The sequence below is a fragment of the Rhinopithecus bieti genome, unplaced genomic scaffold (assembly GCF_001698545.2).
Source record: "Rhinopithecus bieti isolate Rb0 unplaced genomic scaffold, ASM169854v2 scaffold_26871, whole genome shotgun sequence".
Classification (NCBI taxonomy): Eukaryota; Metazoa; Chordata; class Mammalia; order Primates; family Cercopithecidae; genus Rhinopithecus; species Rhinopithecus bieti.
In genome coordinates this window covers 257618-264603 of record NW_016812402.1, presented here as the reverse complement: position 1 = coordinate 264603, position 6986 = coordinate 257618, and the positions used below count along the sequence as shown (strand labels likewise).

The 6986-nt window shown below is 38.1% G+C and overlaps 1 protein-coding gene across 1 annotated transcript in view; it reads left to right on the top strand.

Moving 5' to 3' along the window:
- Nucleotides 1-6986, top strand: part of PCGF5 (polycomb group ring finger 5) — a 63669-nt gene that overhangs the window by 21106 nt on the left and 35577 nt on the right.

Here is a 6986-nt window from a genome sequence, read left to right as displayed (position 1 = left end):
CCCGGCCTATTTTTAGTATTTTAATAGTCTACATTATGTTGAGCTACATGGTAGTAGAAAGAGGGAGAACTCACAGAAAGACTAATATTAGGACTATTAATTTTTTAATTTACCGTATATTCAAAAAAGTACATAAACATTTATGTAAAACTTAAAAGATTTTTTTAAGACTACCATTTACTTATCCCTCAACTTTAGCAGTATAACCATATATATACATATATATAAAATATTTATTTATTTATTTAGTTTGAGACAGAGTTTTACTCTTGTTGCCCAGGCTGGAGTGCAATGGTGCGATCTCAGCTCACCACAGCCTCCGCCTCCCAGGGTCAGATGATTCTCCTGCCTCAGCCTCCTGAGTAGCTGGGATTACAGGCATGCCCCATCATGCTAATTTTGTATTTTTAGTACAGACGGGGTTTCTCCATATTGGTCAGGCTGGTCTCGAACTCCCGACCTCAGGTGATCTGCCTGCCTCAGCCTCCCAAAGTGCTGGGATAAAGGCATGAGCCACCACACCTGGCCTAATCATATATTTTTAAAACTAGAAGTAGTCTATGAGATTCTAATCCAAATCCCTTTTTTCCCAATTAGGAAATTGAAATCTAGAGAAGTGATATGACTTGACTTAAGGTTTCACAGAATACCTGAAATGTCACTTCCCAGCTACAGTCCATGTGTCCTCACCACTAGACCCATTTTCATTTCATTGTTCCCACCATAGCTCTAAGGTGGATCACCTGTGGGATCTTTAAGAAGCTACTCGTCTCAAATCCAGTGAAAAGCACAGAAGGGGTCAATTCCAGAGTTAGCTTTTTAGTACTTTTGAACTTAAAAAAAAAAAAAAAAAAAAGCTACTTGTCTAAAGATAGAGCTAGTCTCTGGAATCTTTCATAACTCTCTTATCTGTGTGATATTTGCCATCATTCTATAAATCTGGATTTGCAAATCTTACATTTCAGCCTTTTGTTTTTCAATTTTAATGCCTGTTTGGGATCATTTGTCTACAGGTAAATGTCTAGCCCTGTAGTTTTCAAAGTGTGGTCCCCAAACCATTAGTATCATGTTAGAAGTGACAGTTCTCAGACCACACATCAGATATGCTAACTCAGAAACTTTGGGATTGGAGATCACTGAGTTTAGCAAGCTCTCTAGGTGATGCTAATATATGCTAACATGTGGGAACCACTGGTCAACTCTGGTCTGTAATTCTGAGCAAGGCTTGTTCTGGTTGGATTTGTATCAGTGCCTCTCAGCTGGGGGTGATTTTGCCCCCGGGATACATTTAGCAATATCTGGAGACATTTTTGATTGTCAGATCTGGGTGAGTGCTCCTGGAATCTAGTAGGCAGGGGCCAGGGATGCTACTAAGCATCCTACAATGCACAGGATAGGCCCCACACAGCAAAATTTATCCAGCCTAAAATGTTAGTAGTACTGGAGTAAGGAAACTGAATAAAGCAAACATTTTCTCTCAAATAATGTTTTTTTTAATTTTAAAATAAAAAACTGTTAATATCCAGTTGTAATGAAAATTATTACCAACTGTTAATAAAACTATAATAACTTATTTTCTTAAAATATAAAAGGTTAATAAAACAAACAGTTAATAATTATTACCTTTTCTGTTCTTAAAGGACCACATCATAAAGCAATTTATCTTAATCTTTTGATTCTGACCATTAGATACCTGAAGGAATCCAGCCGCTGTTTAATGAAACCTGCTCCCTGGGCTAAAGTATAACATCATACATTTTTAAACTTTTTATTTGGAAATAATTTCAAACTTAGAATCCCCCAAATAAAAGTAGTACAAGAGCTACGTGCATTCTGTTTACCCAGATTAGCCTCTTATTAACATTTTCTCTCATTTGCTTTATCATGTGCATATGTGCATTGCATGCTTTATTTTTTCTGCACTATTTGAGGGTAAGTTACATGTATCATGGCCCCTTACTCTTAAATGCTTCACTGTATATTTCCTAAGAATAAGGATATTATATTATGTAACCACAGTATGATTGCGTTGGTATAATACTTTAACCTAACTTCCATATTCCAGTTTTCTTAATTTATCTAATGATGTCCTTTATAGAGATCTTTTCTTCCTAAAATTCCACCGAAATTACCACAAAGGAATTTTTTTAAAGACATAAACTCAGATATAATAAAAACAAGATATCCTGTATCTTTGACACCTAGGATAGCTCCGGAAACATGATAGGTTCTCAATAAACACTTTTTAAAGGATAAGAAGAAATGGTAGCAGAAGAGATGTCAGCAGAAACTGAAAGCTAGAAAGCAGACTGGTGGTGGTGATAGTTGAGCAAACCTCAGAGGCCTGAGGATACCAGGAGAGTAAGGAGGTTGTAGGGAGCGGAAGATCTTTACCAAAGTTTCCTACAGCAGGCTGCTTCTTCTTAGCCAAAACTAGATTACATGACAGTCTCTAGGTAAAGTGATATGGTGAGTTTTGAAATGCTTTAACAAATCATGAATTATCCCTGAAGGTGGCCACATTGCAGCCAGAACATAATTGGATTTTGTTAGCCAGAAATAAGGGGAATTTAGGCTCCTTCATTAGAAGCCTAAATTGCCTGTGACACATGTAGGAAAAAATTTACCTTCTATGTACTTGTTCACAGTAAGTTATTGGGAGATGTGCTGGAGCATAAACCAAGAAAGAATAAATGACTCTAACATAGTAGAGAGGTGAAGGGATATGACAATTGTGCAGCAGACCTGGGGAACAAGCAGTCTGTATTTGTACTGTCCAGTATGGTAGCAATTAGCCACATGTGGCTGTTAAGCACTTTCGATGTTGCTAGTGCAACTGAGGAATGGAATTTCTAATTTAATTTCAATTAAAACCTGAAGCAGTGTAAATATTTTTCCACTAAGTATAACTTTAATGTTCAATAAATAAAAATTACCAAATGTATTATTAAATATATTTTAATATATAGCAAAACATTAAAGTTAGTTTTACATAAAAGTATAAAGTACTGGTGTTAATGTGCCTACTAAAAATTTAAAATTACATATTTGACTCACATTATATTTCTATTGGACATCACTGATATAGACAATAGAAGGAATATGGAGAGCTCCATGAGGGGAATCATTCATCAGCAAATATTTACTGGATGCCTGCTATGTCTGGGCACTATTCTAGGTGCTTGAGGTCCATTCACAGACAAAATAAAGGTCTTTGCCCTTGTAGATTTAATATTTTTGTAGTGAGAGACATTCAATAAACCATATAATAAGTAACTTATATGGTATGTTAGAAAGTGAAAATTGCAAAGGCAAGAAAGGGGAAAGTGTTGTGGGGTGAGGAGGTCAAGAGTGTGAAGGGAGGGGCAGATGGCAATTTTAAATAAGATGGTGATGATAGGCTTCTGTGAGAAGGTGAGATTTAATCAAAGACTTGGAGACTGTGAGAGGTTAACCATGGGTAGGTCTGGGAAAGCATGCCTATTCCAGGTAAAGGAAGCAGCCAGTGCAGAGTGCCTAAGTCAGGAGTGTATCTATGCCTTGTTGGACGACCAGCAAGGAGACCTGGGCAGCTGGGGAATAGTGAGTGAAGGACAGAATACTGGGCAACAAGAGCAGAGAGATCATGAGATTCCAGATTGTGAAGAGCCATCTAGGCCACTGTAAACATTTTATCTTTCACTCTGAATGAAATGAGAAGCCCCTGCAGGATTTTGGTTGGAGGATTGATCTGATGTGAACATTTTGATGACTGTATTGAGAACACCCTGCAGATAACAAGGCAAGGGTAGAAGCAGGGAGAACAGTTAGAAAGTAATTGCGATGACCCTGGTGAGAGGAGGTAGCAGTAGAGGGGACAAGAAATGCTCGTGTTCTGAATATATTTCGAAAGTAGATCCAGCAAGGTTTGCTGATGGATTGGATATAGGATATGAGATAAAGAAGAGCTGAACATGACTTTAAGATTTCTGACCTGAGCAATTGGAAGAATGGAGTTGCCGTTAACTGAGTTGGGAAGATTAATAATAGAGCAAGGAAGGGGTAGATCAGGACTTCGATTGTGGACATGTTGAGTTATTTCAGAGAAGAGAGAAAGTTGGTAAGCGGATATATGGGGTCTGGAACTCAAAGGGAGAGGTCTGGGCTGGAGAGAAACATTTAGTAGTCTTCAACTTATAGAAGATCTTTCAAGTTGTGAGGCAGGATGAGATCACTTCAGGGAGTGAGTACAAAGAGACATGAGTCAAGGACCAAGGATTGAGCCCTGGAGAACTCCAGCATTAAGTGTTCAGAGAGAAGAGGAGGAGCCAGCACAAGAAACTGAGAAGGCACAACCAGTGAGGTAGAGTAAAATCCAGGAGTGTGTGGTGCCCTAGAAGTTAAGTGAAGATAGTGTGTATGTCAAAGGACACAGAGTGATCCACCTGTGTCATTTGTTGTTCATGGCTACAAGTAAGGTGAAGACTGAGAATTGATGGTTGGATTTAGCACAATGGAGGTCATTAGCCTTGAAAAGAGCACTTTCTTTAGAGCTGTGAGGCCAAAAACCTAACTGGATTGTTTTAAGAGAGGAAAGGAGGGAGAGGAATTAGCAACAGTGAGTATAGTATTGACAACTCTTTCAAGGAGTTTTACGACAAATGGGAGAAAAGAAATGGGGTGGGGGGTGGTTGCTGTCAAGTGCAGCCAAGAAGGTTCTTTATTTTGTTTTGATATGGGAGAAATAATGGCATATTTGAAGGGAATGATCCATAGAAAGCAGAGAGTTAATCATGTTGGAGAGTAGGAAATGGAATCTCACAGCATAAGAGGAGACACTGGTTTTCAATGGGAGCATTGACAAAAAAATTGTAGCAACAGGCAGACAGACAGCGAGTACATGGTGCAGATGCTGTAGGTAGGTATGGTGGCCGGGGCCTGTGGAAGTTTGTTTTTCATTGCTTTGATATTTTTCATTGAGAAGAAAGTGTTTGTCGGCCAAAATTAAGGATGGAGGAAAGGGATTTGGAGAGTTGGGGAGAGAAAAAAAGCATATTGTCCAGGGGAGTGAGAGAATCAGTGCACTTGTGAGTGTAGTGTGATTCCTGGCAAACTTAAAGGCATGTTTGGGTTGTAGTTAGAGGAATTTGAAGGAGTGTGGTTGTGTTTTTATCCAGCCATGGGTGCCAGTGCAGAGTTGATGGAAAGTTGGATTTAACCTGAGTTGTACTAAATAATTTTGAGCAAGTAAGAGAGACAAATCAAGGGTACATGTAAGGAAGTGATTTAATGACTGACCATAGAACAGATTAGTCCTAAATTGGGCTGGAAGGACAGAAAGGACATCAAAGTCGTAAGTAATGTTTCAGAGGAAACAAAATGAAACTAAGTTGGTTCCTGATCTGTTTGTACGTAGTAAGAAGTGCTATTTTTTATGCACTCCTACTATTAAATAGTCTGGGAAAACTTTATGAATGACCTCGTCTTGAGAATAAGGTAGCATTTGGTTTGATTGGAGAGTACAGAGAGTATTTGAGCCAGGATGTAAAACATGAGGGAGAAAAATGAATTGGAAAAGACAAGGAATTCTTGGGATAATTGAATAAGCCAGTTGGCTAGAGAAGAGAGACAGTGAGCAAATAGTACCAGTTATGGTTTGTAGGTTGAACTCAAGTTATATAAACACATGAAGCCAGGTAATAGGGAGAAATTAGTCCTTGAGCAGGGAACTAACACAATCAGATTAGTACTTTAGGAAGATTCATTATGAGCACATCTCTGCTCTGCTCAAAGTAGAATGGTAATTAATTGAAGGAATGGAAGAATTGATGGGGGAATAGGTGGGACAGATACTGAGAGGGAGCTCTAAATGTGTAAATGAAGGGAAGGAGAGAAGTTAAGATCATTGTCGTATTTTGAGCTGATTTGGGAGAATTATGGTATCACTTAAAAATTTAATTTAAAAAAAGTGAGACAATGACTGGGATACTTAGTATTTTCTTGGAGGAGGATAGATGAGACAATCTTGACATAGATTAATAAAAGGAGGTACTTGAAATGTTCAGCATCTGTTAGAAATATGGAACTTGAACTCAGCAGAGAGATGTGATATATAGGCAGACAGATAGATAGATAGATAGATAGATAGATAGATAGATAGATAGATAGATAGATAGATAGATAATCTGCCTATATGTTAGTTTTGAAGCCACAAAAGCAGATGAAATCCCTAAGGAAGACAGAACTTAGAAAAGGTCAAAGAGTGCAGAGTATAAAGCAAGGGAGAATATCAGATTTAAAAGTAGCTGGGTAAAAGAAAAATACTCAGTAATAAAGAAAGAACAGACTTGAAAATTAAAAAAATAAAAAAAGGAAATTTTCAGGGAGGCAGGCAGTGTTAGACAACACTGTCAAACTGCTGCAGAGCAATATAGAAGAAATATAAACTTAAAAAAGAATTTTTAAGTTTAAATTTTAATTCTAAAAAATTTAAACCTGGCCGGGCGCGGTGGCTCAAGCCTGTAATCCCAGCACTTTGGGAGGCCAAGACGGGCGGATCACGAGGTCAGGAGATCGAGACCATCCTGGCTAACACTGTGAAACCCTGTCTCTACTAAAAAATACAAAAAACTAGCCGGGCGAGGTGGCAGGCGCCTGTAGTCCCAGCTACTCGGGAGGCTGAGGCAGGAGAATGGCGTAAACCCGGGAGGCGGAGCTTGCAGTGAGCTGAGATCCGGCCACTGCACTCCAGCCTGGGTGACAGAGCAAGACTCCGTATCAAAAAAATAAAATAAAATAAAATAAAATTTAAACCTATTCAGTATGGAAATTTTGAATGATTTGGAGAGTTCAGTAGAGTAAAAGAAGCAAAACAGAGTATGTGACAGAAATAATGTAGGTTTTATTTTCACATTTTTTTTCCAGTTAGAAGAAAAGATTGAGAAACAGAATGATAATTTGAAAAGAGTTAATGAGTTAAGAAAGGTTTTGTTTTTTTTTTTTTTTTT